This window comes from Mesoplodon mirus (assembly GCF_964341445.2).
Source record: "Mesoplodon mirus genome assembly, chromosome: 4".
Lineage (NCBI taxonomy): Eukaryota > Metazoa > Chordata > Mammalia > Artiodactyla > Ziphiidae > Mesoplodon > Mesoplodon mirus.
The window spans coordinates 151,680,035-151,696,843 of record NC_138979.1 but is presented as its reverse complement, the minus strand read 5'-3'; the positions used below and the strand labels follow the sequence as shown (position 1 = coordinate 151,696,843).

At 47.2% G+C, this 16,809-nt stretch overlaps 1 protein-coding gene across 10 annotated transcripts in view; it reads right to left on the bottom strand.

Moving 5' to 3' along the window:
- The window catches only part of PLEKHG3 (pleckstrin homology and RhoGEF domain containing G3), a 42,727-nt gene extending 26,875 nt beyond the window's left edge, over positions 1 to 15,852 (bottom strand). For 7 of the 10 annotated variants that reach the window (XM_082616973.1, XM_082616976.1, XM_082616974.1 and 4 more), the window contains exon 1: positions 15,669 to 15,785. The gene's annotated coding sequence lies outside the window, so the exon portion shown is untranslated. Of the gene's footprint in view, positions 1 to 15,668 lie in introns of all 10 variants that reach the window. The other 3 variants (XM_082616977.1, XM_082616979.1, XM_082616972.1) reach the window with 1 other exon arrangement.
- Between the last annotated feature and the right edge of the window lie 957 nt (positions 15,853 to 16,809).

The window sequence follows — 16,809 nt, the reverse complement described above, 5'->3', positions numbered from 1 at the left end:
ACAGGGGGGGCAGCTGTCACCAAACCCCAGATACTGGGACGAGCGGGTACACACATGGCATGGAGCGGCATGGCCCAGGCAGCAGAGTCCTGCTCCTGGAAAATCAAGGCCTTGATTCAGGGTTGAAAGTCAAGCCGAAGCAGAGTGGCAATCTGCCCCCTGACCTCCCTGCTCCTGCAGCCCAGAGCTCTGCAAGTAGTGGGCACTGCCCCGGCCTGGGCACCAGGGAAAAGACAGGGTGGGTGCGGAAGAACTTCCTTTCACCTGCTCCACTGCCACCCCTTGCTTTTATCCAAAATAACCACCCTCTGTGGATTCTGAGAAAAGGAAACTTCAGGAAGAAATGGGAGATCAACTCTGTTTTCCCAGTATGTGCTGGGTCCCTCTAGGAACAGCCCCGTTGTCTCATCACACGACTCCGAGTGTTCAGAGATCAGAAGCCCCTCCGAAGCCCCTCGCAGAACCTCTTGCAGGCGCCTCTAAGAGGAACACAGGATTATCTTGCTCTTACCTGGCCTCGGTGGACAAATCCACTGGAAGAAGCGAGGACAGGATTAAAAAGAGACCAACTCTCCTACACCCATCCTGAGTTTCTGAAGCCCCAAGGGAGAAATTTACCTTTTGCCCCAAAGCCTGTGGCCAGCCAGATTTTTCACAGGAGAGTTTGGCAAGACTTGGAGGCCTGGAGTTGGGATAGTCCTGGTCATGCCCCACTCACACCCCCTGGCCTGGCCCAGCCCGGCACCTGCCGCTTTTCTCAAAAGGGCCCCCATCCGAGCACCAGGAGAGCCGCGTGGGGCCGGGGAGCTCCATTCTCCCTAAGCACTAGCAGCCAAACAGTTAACAGGCTTGGGGCGAGCAGAGAGCTGCCACCAACAGCCTTGGGAATTAAAGCGCCCGCCGCCTCCTGCAAAACCTCTTCAATAAACGTCCTATTCAGATTCAGTTGCGCGTGTGGGTCATACTTTCTGCATTTCTTTCATTCCTGACTCCTGGGGGGCCCCTAACAGAGGAAATGGAGCTTCCCACCCCAACTCAGCAGGTCCCTGGCTGGGTGAGGACCCAGGTCACAGCCAGGCAGGTGAGCGCCTGCCAGCCGCTGGGGACATGCAAATATCTATAGCAATTAAAGTCAGGGGACACTAACTGCAGGAAGTCAAATACTGAAGACACTTGAACAAAGCCAGATCATTCAGCAGCACAACAATAACCCATTTATGCAGCTCCTCCCTCACCCCAGGACCTCAAAGCCTGAGGATATTAACCCTTACAAGAGCCAGGGGCAGAGGGGAGGGGCAGCAGGCAAGGATTGGGTATTATTTCCCCGTTTTACAGATCAGGAAACTGAGGCACAAGTGGCTCCCAAGGTGCCGGACTGGACTAATATCAACGAGCATTTTATTAGGGTGGAGCAGGCATTGTGCTAATAAACACATCCTCTAGGAACTCTCCTTACCATAACCATATGAGGCAGAGCCATCTACTCACTCACCGAAAGCCGTGCAGCAAGGCAAGTGGGAAAGCCAGGGTTTGCTGGAATTCCAGTGCTTGTCACCACTCCCCAACCCCAAAACCATGGGGCCAAGAGATACAGCCAAAGACGAATGGAAAGGTGCCATCCTTAGCCCACATCATGGGAACGCCCACAGGCACTTTCTGCCCTTTTACAAGTAACACTATGCTCAGAACAAGTTCCTGCAGCATGGGGCAACCTCAGAAGGAGGCCAAAATGGAGTCACCTGGGAATTCGTAACTTTGCCCATAGATCCCTTCAGAAACCACTTATGTGACGGCATGTGACCCAGGGGCCAGCACACAGATTGCCTTCTCTACCGAAAGCTCATAGCAGGAGCGCTAATCTACACAGCAGACTCATTGAGTGGGCAAGCGTCCTAACCTATTTTCTGTGTGTGCTGTCTTCTTAACTCAATCACAGCCTCCTAAAGGTGAGGACCAGATCTTCCCAGGGTTTTGTGCATTTTCTTCCCCCAGGGCTTCTGGCACTCAAATCCCTACTACTGATTTTAGCAGCTGTGGAACTCATGCCAGAAGAAGGCTGAAGCACACAGGATGGATAGTATTTTCTGGGCTCTTATAATGGGAGAAAAAGACATCTCCAGTGGAGGTCCAGAAAAAGGTTTGGGGATGAAGAGGCAAACTGTTCACCTCTGCTGCCTGGTCAGACTCAGCCCAGCTGAAAGTTGCAGCATCGGGGCTCAGATGACTTCCATCTAAAAACAGGACTATTCAAACTCACTCAAATTTATGGACAGTATAAACCACATGCCAGGTGCTGGGGACGTAGCAGTGAATAAGACAAATCCTTACTGGGGACTTCCCCAGCGGTCCAGTGGTTAAGAATTTGGTGCTTCCAATGCAGAGGGCATGGGTTCAATCCCTGGTTAGGGAACTAGGCTCCCACATGCCACGTGGGGTAGCCAAAAAAAAAAAAAAAAAAAAAAAAAAGACAAATCCTGATGATCATGGAGCTTACATTCCAATATGGAGGAAGATCACAAAAGGTAGACAAATAGCTAATATATTTCTGCATAGCAATGCGTTAATAGTGATAAGATAAAACAGAAGAAAGGCAGTAGGACTGGGGGGTGGAGACATTTAGGGAGGCCTGGGAAGGCTCTGAAAAGGTGACTCTTAGTCAGAGACCTGTATGACATGAAGCAGCCAGACATGCAAAGTTCCTCTACCAGTCTTTTCCTCTACCCCACCTAAGCCACTCACCCACACATTTGATATGTCCTAGACCTCATCATCCCAATAAGTGCAGACTTCCAAAATACCTTGCTTTTAAGCATCCCACTCTTTGCAACCCAATGAAGAGGAGATCAGTATAAAAATTACAAACCACACAATAAAACAAACCATGACAAGCGAGTCAGAAGATGGAAGAAACTGGTACTCCAAAAGCTAGAAATAAAAGAAAAATCTGAAAAAGACTTTGAAAAAGTACTGAATGGAAATAAAATACAGTTGACCTTTGAATAACATGGGGCTTAGGGGCACCAACCTCTCACACAGTAGAAAATCCGCATATAACTTTACAGTCAGCCCTCAGTATCCACAGTTCTGCATCCGCAGATTCAACAAGCTGCAGATTGTGTAGTATTGTAGTACATATTTATTGAAAAAGATCCACATATAAGTGGACCCACGCAGTTCAAACCCAGATTTTTCACGGGTGAATTGTATACAATATTGACATTTCAAACCCAATAGGTATGTTAAACAGAAAATCAAATACAGCTAAAGAAAGAATTAGTGAAATGGAAAAAAAACACTGAGGAAATTATCCTGAAGTAGATGCAAAGAATAAGAAAATATAAACATTAAGAGACAGAGGTCCATAGATTTATTTAGGAAGAAAAAGGAAAGAATATCAAAGAGAGAATGTATATGAATTTTCCAGAACTGAACATAAAACATTTGTCCTCATATTGAAAGCACAACTAAGTTAAATTTAAAAGAAGTTCACATTTAGACACATCATCCATAGTATAAATGCAGAACATCAAAGACAAAAAAGAACATCTTAAAGGATTATAAGGAAATACCATGAACAACTCTATGCCAATGAATTAGATAAGTTAGATGAAATTCCTAGACAAATCCTTAGAATGACATAAGCCAATGACTGACTCAGGAAGAAACAGAAAATCTGAAGAGACCTGTTAATAAGTAAAGAGACTGAACTAAAAATTTTTAAACTTCCAATAAAGAAAAGCTCAGAACTAGATGGCTTCACTGGTGAATTTACCAAACATTTAAGGAATTAATAGCAATTCTTCACAAACTTCTTTAAAAAACAGTGGAGAAAGGGACACTTAACTCATTCTATGAGGCCTGTTATCAAGACAAAACAAGATATCACAAGAAAAAAAACAGCTACAGTCCAACATCCCTTATAAGTGTGGCTGTAAAAATCCTCAACAAAATACTAACAAACTGAATCCAGCAACATATAAAAAGGAGTATGCACTATGACCGTGTGAATTTATCCCAGAAATACAAGATTGGGTTAACATCCAAAAATCAATTAATATAATTTTAAATATTAATAGAATAAAATATAAAAACCACCTGATCACCTCAATAGACCCAGAAAAAACATTTGACAAAATCTGACACCCTTCCATGATAAAAACACCACACAAACTAGGAACAGAAGGGAACATCCCCAGTCTTACAAAGAACAACTACAAAAAAACCCACAGGCGTTTCATCTTAATGGAGAAAGAAGGAATGCTTTCCCCCTAAGATTAGGAATAAGACAAGAATGTCCCCTCATGATACTTCTATTCAACACTGTACTGGATTCTAGCCATGAAAATTAGGCAAGAAAAAGAAATAAAAGACACTCAGATTGAAAAAAAAGAAGTAAAACTATCTCTATTCATAAATGACATGATCTTATATATAGCAAATCCTAAGGACTCCACCAACAGAGTGATTAGAACTAATGAAAGAGTCCAGTAAGATGGCAGGATACCAGATCAATACACAAAAAATCACTTCTGCTCCTATATACTAGTAGTGCACAATCCAAAAATGCAATTAAGGGGAATTCCCTGGCAGTCCAGTAGTTGGGACTCCACGATTTCACTGCCAAGGGATCAGGTTCAATCCCTCGTTGGGGAACTAGGATCCTGCAAACTGCATGGTACAGCCCACCCACCCCCACAAATGCAATTAAGAAACAAAACAATCCCATTTATAACATCAGCAAAAGCATTAAAAACTTTGGAATATATTTAACAAAAGGAGTGTAAGACTTGTATACTGGAAACTATTGAAAGAAACGAAAGACCTGAATAAATGGAAGGACATCCCATGTTCATGGATGAGAACACTTAACATTCTTAAAGTTAGCAAAATTGATATACACACTCAATCCAATCTCTTTCAAAATTCTAGCTGGTATTTTTGTAGAAATTGACAAGCTAATCCTAAAATTTGTATGGAAAAGCAAGGGAGCCAGAAAAACAATCTTGAAAGAGAACAAAGTTGGAAGACTCACAGTTCCCAATTTCAAAACCGACTATAAAGCTATAGTTACCAAGGCATAAAGATAGACATATAGATTAATGCAACAGAATTGAGAGTACAGAAATAAAACCTCACATTTACAGTCAATTGACTTTCATTAAGGGTACCAAAACCATTCAATAGGAAAAGAATCGTCTTTTCAACAAATGGTGCTAGGACAACTGTATATTCACATGCAAAAGAATGAATTTGGACATCTAGTTCATACCATACACAAAAATTAAGTCAAAATGGATCACAGACCTGAATATAAGAGCTAAAACTATAAAACTCTTAGAAGAAAATATAGGGGTAAATTTTTGTGAACTTGGGTGAGCAATGGTTTCTCAGATACAATAGCAAAAGCACAAGCAACAAAACAAAACAAAAATAGATAATTGGACTTCATCAAAATTTAAAACTTGTGTTTCAAACGGCACTATAAAGAAAGTGGACTAGATCATTTCACAATGTATACAAGTATTGATTGAATCATTAAGTTGTACACCTGAAACCAATAATGACATATCAATTACACCTCAGTTTTAAAAAATTTTTTAATTAAAATTTTTAAAGAAAGAATGGGAGAAAATATTTGTAAATCTGATAATAGACTCATATCCAGACTATATAAAGAACCCTTACAACTCAACAATAAAAAAAAAACCCAATTTTAAAATGGGCAAAAATTTGAATAGATATTTTTCCAAAAAACATATACAAATGGCTAATAAGCACAAGAAAAGATGCTCAATATCATTAATCATTAGGGAAATGCAAACCAAAACCACAACTAAATCTACTTCCTACTCACTCTAGGATGGCTAAAATCAAAACCATGTTCAATAACAAGTAATGGTGAGGATGAGGAGAAATTAGAACCGTTGCACATTGCTGGTAAGACCAGAAGGTACAGTAGGGCTTCCCTGGTGGCGCAGTGGTTGAGAGTCCGCCTGCCAATGTGGGGGACACGGGTTCATGCCCCGGTCCAGGAAGATCTCACATGCCGCAGAGCGGCTGGGCCTGTGAGCCATGGCCGCTGAGCCTGCGCGTCCGGAGCCTGTGCTCCGCAACAGGAGAGGCCACAACAGTGAGAGGCCCACATACCGCAAAAAAAAAAAAAAAGAATGTAAAATAGTGTAGCCTATTTGGAAAACAATTTAGCAATTCCTCAATAAGTTAACTTGTAAATAATCATCTCCCAGTAGGTCATATAGAAGCTAGGGGATCTATATGCTGCGTACAAAAAGTTGTACACAACTGTTCATAGCAGCATTATTTATAATACCAAAAAGTGGAAACAGGTAGAATGTCCATCAACTGATGGATGGATAAACAAAATGTAGTATACCCATACAATGGAATATTATTTGGCAATAAAAAAGAATGAAGAACTGATAACACGCCACGACACGGATGACTCGAAAACATTACGTTAAATGAAAAAGGCTAGTCAACAGAACTATATATTGTATGAACTCATTATGTAAAATGTCCAGAACAGGCAAATCTAGAGAGATAAAAGTAGATTAGTGATTGCCTGGGGCTAGGGGATGGAGGAAATAGGAAATGATTGCTAAAGATACAGGGCTTCTTTTAGGGGTAATAAAAATGGTTTAAGATTACATAGTGGAGAGAATTCCCTGGTGGTCCAGGGGTTAGGACTCCGAGCTCTCACTGCTGAGGGCCCAGGTTTGATCCCCGGTTGGGGAACGAGGATCCCACAAGCCGAGCAACAGGGCCCCCTGGCCAAAAAAAAAGATGCGGGGATAGCGGGGGTGGTTGCACAACTCTGAATATATACTAAAAACCACTCTACATGGGTGAATTTTAAGATATGTGAAATATATCTCAATAAAGTTATCAATCAAATCTTAACGGTAACAAGTCAGCAGGAAAAGCATAGACTGTTCAATAACTAGTACTGGAAAAATTGGCTATTCCTCTGGAAAAAATAAAATCAGTTCCATCTTACAATGTTGAGTGGTTCTCAACCTTGGCTGGACATAAAGGTCACCTGGGGCATTTCATAGCCATGCCTAGGCTCCACCCTGAGATATTTTAATTTTATTGGTCTGATCTGAAATAAGGCTCAGACAACAGTACTTTCTTAAAAAGCTCCTCATGAGGCTTTAACATGTAGCCAGAGTTTAGAACAATTGTCACATAAAAGAAATACATTCCAGGTGAATTTAAAATGTAAGTGTGGAAGCAAAATTCAAAAAGAAAATATACTAAATATGTTTCTGTAAAATCAGAGTAGGAAAAGATTTCTTGAACAAGACACAGAAAGTATGAACAAAAGACTGGCAAATCTGGCAACATTAAAATTAAAACTTCCCTATGAAAAATGACATTAATAAAGTTAAGACAATCCAGAGCTATATGTAATGAATATAACCTACAAAAGATTATTTATTATCATTTATTTAGCATACATAAATATATATATATATATATATATACTTTTTAACTCCTAAAAATCAAAAAGAAAATGGCAATTAAAACTCTGAAAAAGTACCAAGAACCTCTAACTTGTCACAGGGTGGGGAGCTGGGAGCAAGGGAACAGATGTTGGAGACTTTTAACTGCATTACCTTTCAAGGTTTGAATCATATGAATACATTACCTGGTTAAAAATTATTTTTTTAACGTAAAGGGCAAAGCCTCACAGAATAATAAACATGGCTAGCCAATAAACATGAAAAGTGCTCATCCCTATCTTTAATCAAAAGTGCTTATTTAAAAAAACAATTTATAAATTAATTTTAAAATACCATTTTACATCTACCAGATTGCAAGACACAATCCAAATATTAGTGAAATAGGGGCTCTCATGTTTCTGGTAAGAACATAAATTGGTTACAAATCACTCAGGGACATTATTTGACCATATCTTGAAAAGCAAAATTTATAACCCAGTAATCCCACCACTGATATACATGGTAGAGACGACTGGCACATGGATGATAAATACAGTTATTAGTTATAGTGGTGAGAAAATGGAATCAACCTAAATGTCTGTCCATAAGGGAACTGTAATATTCAGTAGAAACCATATAACAGTTCACCGAATAAACTAGATTTAAATATTTCAACATGGGTAAATCTAGACAACAATGTTCATTCAACATGATGCTATACAAGACAAAATTAAAACAGCATGAAACTATAAATTACTTACAGACAACAGTAAAAAGTATAAAAACATTCATAGAAATGATAAACACCATATTCAAGAGAATGTTACTTCTGGGGTGGGACGGAGGGAAGAGAAAGCTATTAGAAAGAAAAAGAAAGCTTCAGTTGCATCTGTAACATTCTATCTCTATAATAAATGAGAGAAGTAAATAGGATAAAATTACCATTTGCCAGATCTGGATGGTGGGAACATGGGGGTAGGGGTTCCTACACAGGGGCGGGCCCCGCCACCCTGGAGACAGACTGGAACAACAGCACGGAGACTGCACAGCACAGCATCTTTCAGCAGCGCCCAGAACCAAAACAAAGGAACAAAAGCTCCTGACGGAAAGAGGCCTCGGATTTTTGAAATGGCAGCTCCTCCCTATCATTTTCTGGCCTCAGCAAGTGTTGTGTGGCACCCAGGTAGGTGCTTAAAATGTAAATGTATTGAAGGCATTCTTGTTTCCACTGAGGCAAGCGCCCTTTAGGATAACTGGCAGTCTGCTATGGGTGGAGCTGAATTAAGTTTGGGCCCATCCTGGCTCCACAGTAACACAGTAAAACCTTGACTAGCCGGAACCCCTGCAGAGAGAGCTGTCCAAGAGCCATGTTTTCAAGAGTGTGCCCGGTTTCCAAACAGTCTGGGGTAAAGCTCAGTGCACGTGCTCCAGAGTCATTTAGAAGTTCAGACCTCATCCCTGCCAAGTCTTAGCTGAGAGATCTCAGAAAAGTTACCTACCTGGTGTGGGTGGACTCAGTTTCCTTATCTGTAGTTGAGGGTACCACCACTTATTTTTTGCCTTGTTGAGAGGACTAGAGATATTACCTAAGAGTCAACACTTTAAAAAACTTTAGTCAATCTGACTGGGCCATCTTTTAAAAACATGTTACACGCTTCCTTCCCTGCCTTCCTAAACAGTCAAGGGAACATCATTTAACCTTTTCTTGATGACTCAGGGTCACAATTACCAGCAAAGCATCATTTATCAAAATAATGATCCCCCCAAGGGCCAAGGCGTGCCAAGCCATTTCCCCTAAATAAATGACCCGCGGCTCTTACGCTCGTGCTTGCTTTGCATAGTGTCTTAATCTCTGTCCACTCTCAGTGTCAACTCTCAGTTGCATTGTGGTCATTTGTCCTCTCTATGCTGGTCTCTTTACACTCTCCTTTGCTGCTTCCTTTCAGTTGTGGGCTTGGAAATAGGATGACACAACTCCTATATAAGAGTTAAACAGGGCTTCCCTGGTGGCATAGTGGTTAAGAATCCACCTGTCAAGGCAGGGGACACAGGTTCGGGCCCTGGTCCAGGAAGATACCACATGCCGCGGAGCAAATAAGCCCGTGCGCCACAACTACTGAGCCCGCGCGCCACAGGTACTGAAGCCCATGCGCCTAGCGCCTATGGTCCGCAACGAGAAGCCACCGCAATGAGAAGCCCGCGCACCGCAACGAAGAGTAGCCCCCACTCACCGCAACTAGAGAAAGCCCGCGCTCAGTAACAAAGATCCAAGGCAGCCAAAAATAAATAAATAAAATAAATTTATTTTTTTAAAAAAAGTCAAACAGGGTCTTAGGGAGCTGGTGTGAAAAACATGCAGGAACTTGAGTCCTGGCTGATCTGGAGACCTTCTTGGCTCCATGCAGATAAGCAAGGCTACTGGGTGGCCATGTTCTGAATAGGGTAGGAGAGGTGTTATGGGATACTATAGGACATATTATGGGATGAACTATATTCAAGACTATAAGCACACCCTACCATCCACTTTGGACACAACACTCATGCGGGCAAACTCTCAGCAGGCCCGGGAGGACTGGTCCCAGTGACCCCAGGCACTCTTTCACTTGCCCAGGCTGGAGGAATACAGAGCTGCTTGCCCCTGTGCCAGAGCAGCTGACCACAGGTTCAACTTCTTAGAATCTTATACTCTATCCTAGATACTTCCAGACAGGATTAGAACATTTGTGAAGAGCGTGAAATTTTCTCTAATTCCTAAAGGTTCATCACACAGTAGGGTTTTACTTATTCAACAAATATTTATTGGAATCCTACTATGCATCAAGCACTGGGGATGTAGCGATGCACAGAATAGAGACCACAAGAATACTGGCTCTCTTTTCCTTTCAATAAACACTTGACATCTATTGGTCAAGAACCTCTGATTTATGTGTGCGCGCGCACACGCACACACACACGCACACACACAGTCTCCTGGCCTGGGGAGTAAAGGATATGACTTTTTAAGAGCTTCCAGTACCTGTAGAACCCATCTTCCCTCCCGAGATCCCGTTACCATAGTGAAATAGACTTCACTCCTGTAGCATCTCTCCCTCCCGTCTCAGCCAAACTCCAGCAACAATCAGAGCAACCCCTAGTACCCTCAAACTCTATCTCCCCAAAAGGCTACATGCACAGTTACCACTGTGCCCATCAGTACCTCATTCAGGTCCTGTGGTTGGCCCAGAGTCTGAAACAGAATTTGAGAGTCCTTAAAAATCCATTCCTTGAGCTTAAGCCAGGAGGGCTCCCTCCCCAAAGGCCAGCAAGAGAACTATAAGAAGCCCCATTCTCCCTTGGCTGGCATTCCCAGATGACAACATCCCACCAAGGGCTAGGCTTGACCCCACCACTGACTTCTTCCTCTAACTCCATGGAACAAAAACTGGGGCAGATGAGATCACCAAGCCCAGACTGCCCTCAGGGTGGGACCCCAGCACAAGCTCATCATGCCCTGTTGATGACACTTTACCTTGTTCTCCATGCTCTGTGGGAACAAAGATGACTCAAACAGGGTCCCTGCTTTCAGAGAGCTGCTAATCAAAATAAGAATAGAGCAGAGACCCTGTTAACAAAGCCAGCCTTTATCCCAGACAGCCAGCACCCAGAGAGCTGCCAGCCTCTCTGGATGTACCTCCTCCTTCTGATCACAGGTTAGCTGACCCTACCCAGTTTTCATTCTCCTCTGACTTGAGGTCACCCAACATCATAAAGCCCGTGCGCCACAACTGTGGCTGTTTGGACCTTCCCAACCACTTCCTCTGAAGCCATATTATATGTAGCTTTACCTGGTTTCCAGGCACCAACCGGCAAGCCCGGGAAGCTCCTTCACCACAGGGCCCGCTTGGCTGTCCAGCTCCTGCTGGATGGTGACAGGGCTCTTAGAGGGAGTGGTCTGGCTGATGACACTCCCCCAGGACCCGCCCTCCACCACCCATCCTTGCTTCCTGAGCCAGGGCCAGGCCCCCAGGAAACGGCTCACCGCAGCTTTTGACCGCAGGCTTTGAGATCAGGTCCCTCCCTTTAAGGTCCTGGTTCCAGCGGAGAGGGGAAGAGACTCCTCAGATTGCCTGGGTGGAAGCAGTGCAGAGCTGAGCCGAGTCCAGCCAGACTCTGAGCACTCATAGTGCCTGTCCATTCTGTTACTCAAAATTCTGGTCCATGGTGGACACTTCTTTTTTTTTTTTTTTTGCGGTACGCGGGCCTCTCACTGCTGTGGCCTCTCCCGTTGCGGAGCACAGGCTCCGGACGCGCAGGCTCAGCGGCCATGGCTCACAGGCCCAGCCGCTCCGCGGCATGTGGGATCTTCCCGGACCGGTGCACGAACCAGTGTCCCCTGCATCGGCAGGCGGACTCTCAACCACTGCGCCACCAGGGAAGCCCCATGGTGGACACTTCTTGAAACTTTTTCTGGGGCTGCCTCTAAGCCTCCATCAGAATCCTCTTGCACCTCCGCAGGCTCTCCTAAAACAGCTCCACCCACCATCTGCGCAGCTTTCCCCTGCCCCTCCCTCGTTTTCACCATCCCTTTCTCTCTCTCTCTCAGAGCGTAATTTATCTACAGGACGTTGGGGGAGGGGCAGATGGGCTTCCCAGCTGTGAGGCAGAGAGGCCAGGAACCAAGGTGTGATTCATCAGGGCTGCTTGGAAGCAAGGGGAATTCCAGAGCAAGGGAGGAGAGTCAGGGCTGCCCCCAGTTCACCCTATCAGCAGGGGAAGCAGCACACACACCTGGGAGGCCCACATCCTCAACCCCCCAAAATCTAGGATATGGTTGAAAAGTCTCACCAACTAGAAAGTCTGCACTAACTAGGGTTTCTATTTTCACCTGCCTCTAATTCCCCACTTGCCTAATTCTTGAAACGGAAAGCTTTTCATTTAGCAACGGCATTAAATATCTTGGGCTACCCCTGCAGAATTTGGTTGGAGAAATAACAAAATAAAAGACTATCACTTACTGATGACCTCTATAGGCTCTGCTAAGCCTTTAACACACATTAGCTCATTGTTCAGTCTCACAAAACCATATGTGGTAGGTATGATGACTAACTCCATTTTACTGGTGAGAAACACAGGCTCAAAGGAGTTTAGCACCGCAGTGCTAATAAGCTGTCAAGCCCTGCAGTGAGTTGCTTGAACTGGGTTTCAGGAAAAGGAAACCAGTGATGAAGGGAAACTCCTCCTTCAGGTATTATCAACTAGCCCTTCCTTGGGATGACCCCCAGACCACCCCATCTAAAAATGCCACCTCACCCCCTCCATGACAATTCACACCCACCTTCCCTATCATATTGCTCTGCTTATCATTAACTTGCTTTCCACTATCTATCTTGCTTATTGACAGCTTCCCCCCACCAGAAGCCAGCTCCATGAAGTCAATGACTGTCATATATTTTGTTCATTGCTGTGTCCTCTGAGTCCAGCATTCATATATAGTAGATGCCAAAAAAACCGTTGAATGAATGAATGAATCCTTTAAAATAGAACTAAGAAGTGTGAGTGTAGGAAGAAAAAGAGCATGATCCATCCATTCAGGGGAGGAAAGATGAGAAAAGATGGTGAGAGAATCTGGCAGAGGCAAGTTGGGGGCTCCAGATGGGACCCACAAGAGGAAATGAAGGTCTGCCAGGTCCCCTGTGGACTCCAGTAAAGCCTTCCTGCTGGCAGTAGTGATTTCCAGCTGCCAGGGCCCCAACCTGAGGGCTTCTGCTGGGGAGGGTGGGCTTACAACCCTGAAACAAAGGCCTATGGACATGCAGCTGGCCAGAGAGGCAGGACTGAGCAGCGGCCTGGGCCAGAGTGGCAGCCTGGGATGGGGAGAGGGGGGCAGATGAGGAGCTGAAGACAGCCTTCAGTGCAGCTGCAAAGGCAGCACCCTCCCAACGCCCAGAGTCCTCTCAACCCTCAACACAACAGGGAATAGCGAGTTGGTCTCCCAATTAACCCTCCAAAGTCAGCGCTCGGCCTGGGATTGTAGCAACCCCCAGACTTGGAACCAGAGCCTTCACAAGGTTCTGAGAGGAGAGTGGAGGTGAAGGGGCAAGCCATACATCTGGAACACAGCTCCTTTTCCCCTCCTGCCCTGGTCATGCCTCAGGCCATGGCCTTTGGCCACCTCCAGGGTAAACACAGTGACCCTGGGAGAGCTGTGGATTTGGTAAGGCAAATGTTTACCCTGGAGCTATGACAGGCCAGGGGTGTAAACATCCACCATTGGCTCCTGGTATCTACCGTCTCCTTGTGGCACACATGGGACGTATCCAGTAAATTGTAAAGCTCTTGAGGGCCCCTCCTAGCCACAGTGAGCCCTTCATTTTGTATAGGAGTTTATGCAGCACTTTCCACGTATGTGGCTTCCTTTGATCTTTACCACAGCCCCTGGGAAGAAATGCAGGCAAGTACCCAACTCTACTCATGTGGAAACTGAGTCAGAAAAAAAGTATGTGACTTGCTCAGGTCATGTTGGGAAAAGCATGGATTAGACCATGAGGAAATCTGAGTTCTGGTCCCTGTTTGGCCAACAGGAGCCAGGCTCCAGTCACGTCACATCTCTGGGCTCTGCTGCCTGCATGTGTAAATGGCATAGGCACATGGGAGGTGCCTTCCAGCCCAAATGACTCTAGCAATCTGATGCGATACAGTAGAGCCAGGACTAAAGCGGAGGCAAAATCCTGTGCTGGGCTCCCATGCCTGTGCTCTTCCCACTCTCCCCAGTGTGTCACTTCTAATAAAATGCAGTAGAAAAGCCCAAGGCAGCTCTTAAGCAAACCACTTCCTCTGCTTCTAGGACTTGGTTTACCCCACGCAGACTCCCTGTCCCACGCAGACTCCCTGTCCCATCCCCAGAGCAAGACATCCAGGGATCTAAGGGGTTGCCCAGCCTTCTGGGAAGGGAGTGGGGACAGCAGAGACAGAGGAGTATTAACAGCAGGAGATGAGATGAGGCATCCCAGGACCACAGGGAAGAGGGTGAACAACAGAGGGAAGGGGTCCACCTTTTTTGGGTTCTTACTCCCTAGGTTTTCTGCTGGAAATGGTTAGGGTGAAGTTACTCCCAGCTACGTCACTCAGGATTCCATTCCCAGTCCAGCAAAGGCGAGGCTAGAAAGGCACTTGCCTTAAGGGAGGCCGGCAATGTGCTCAGTGGGGAGCCCTCGAGGCTGTCATTACTCTCCCTCATTATTTCTCTGAGCAAGGTTGGTGTGACTGAGCTGCGTGCAGAGGCAGGGCTGAGGAGACTCTGGGAACCCCCAGTCCAGGGTTCCCTGTAGGACGCTGCAATCCGGATCGCCTCCTGGGAGCCCCAGAACAGGAGACAGGCAAGTGACTTCGAGGGTGAAACTCTTACAGTGACCGCTATAACACCGCCCCACCCCAGGCCACACCCCTCCAGCCTCCCACCATTACATTTCCCACTCCGTTCTTTCTTTTGTTTTCAAAAGCAGCTCCAAAGAGTAAAAGTAGCTACCTAAAAACGTCTTGAAATTTTCGAGTTTGCACGCCTCCTCCTAGCGTTCCAAACCAAAGGGCTGCGAATAAGGAGAAAATCAACCAAACCGGTTTCGGGAGTGGGTGAGGTCGAGGGAGGCAGTGGCAGGCAGTGGCTTCTGTGCTTTCGGCTCCCCGACACCCCATTGCTGGCACCCACTCTAATCCCTCCAGGACGCGAGCTGAGATTCCCAGAGCGAGTACTGTGTGACACCAACCCGGAACAGGCTGCTGGCGCCTTTGGGCTCCCGGGACCAGAGGCTCGGGTCCTTCCCCAGAAGAGTCCACCCCTCCCGGGCCCACAGTCCGAGGCAAGGACCAGCCCTCGGGCAAAAGAGCGCGCAGTGGGCGCGGGTGGGCGCCGCCTCGAGGGCTTCCCGTGTTTCAAACTGCGCCTCTTGGGAGTCACCGGGCGCATTCGCTCCTTTCGTTTCCGGGGTGGGGGCTAAAGGACAGAAAAATGTCTCCTTGCACGAGCCTCCCGCGCTCCAGCCCTCGGCCTGGAGGGTCGCCCTGGGAGGAGCCAACGCGGCCCCGGGCCCCTCTCTGCCGCTCCGAGTCCTCACCCCGCAGGGGGCTGGGGCGGGTGCCCGGGAGGGCGAGGGCTTCAAAACCACTCCGGCACTGCCGCTCGGCCCGCTGCGCCCGCAGAGGACGCGGGGAGAACCGACGGACACTCACCGAGCAGCGGCCGCCCGGCTGGATCCAGAACGCACGGCGCGCGAAGCCACCCAGGCGCCGCCGCAACGCGGGCGCGAGTTTGAATGTCGCTCCGGGAAGGGGCCGAGGCTGCCGGCCGCTCCCGCCCACCGCCAGCCCCTTAGCGGCCGGGGCGCGGCCAGCTGCGAGCGCGGCCCCCGGCGACCCCAGCCCGCGCGCGCCTTCCAGCGCCCGGCAGGAAGTCGGGGCCGAGCAGAGCGGCAGCAGCCGCGGGAGGGGACAGGGAGGGCGGACCAGGAATTTTTCCAGTGGGTGGAGACTCGGGCCACCGACTGGAATCCCGCGATTGGCGGCTCGGCGGGGGACGGGGGCAACCTCGCGGCGCTGCGAGCTGGAAGCCGGGGTAAAGGCTGCGGCGGCGGGAGGGGGGCTTGCACGCCGCTAATGATTAACGCCCGCGGGTGGGGCGAGCGCGCGGTCCCGGCGGTGTCCGCCCGGCCGAACGCTAGCCGCCCCCGAGCAACCTAGATGCGCTAAGACACAAAGAGCACGGGGTGGGGGTGGGGGGGAGCACTCACAGGGGTGTCACAGACCTGATATCACTGCCTCCCAAGAGGTCACGGGACGGCCAAAACAGCCCCCATTGTACGGACAGGAAAGGGGGCTTCCAAGTGAGTCCTTAGTTGGGATCGGACTTGGGAGTCCTGATCCTACCAGAGCAGGTCACCTCGGCTTTTCTGAGCCAGAAACTCACGTCTTGAATTCCTCACCGAAATTCGGTTCCCGTGACCCTTTACAGATGTAAATCCAAACCTCCGAGAAGCTGACAAGAAAGAGATGAAGAAGCCGATAACTTGGAGGGAGTCCACCACGAGACTGTTAGGTGGGAAAAGCAAGAGGCAGAAACCCGTGTAATAAAGGACCCATTCTGGTAAAACGAAGAGAACCTGTCTCCTGTTTTGTTTTGTTTATTTATTTATTTATATTTTTTTTGCGGTATGCGGGCCTCTCACTGTTGTGGCCTCTCCCGCTGCGGAGCACAGGCTCCGGATGCGCAGGCTTAGCGGCCGTGGCTCACGGGCCCAGCCGCTCCGCGGCATGTGGGACCTTCTCGTACCGGGGCACGAACCCGTGTGTCCCCTGCATCGGCAGGCGGACTCTC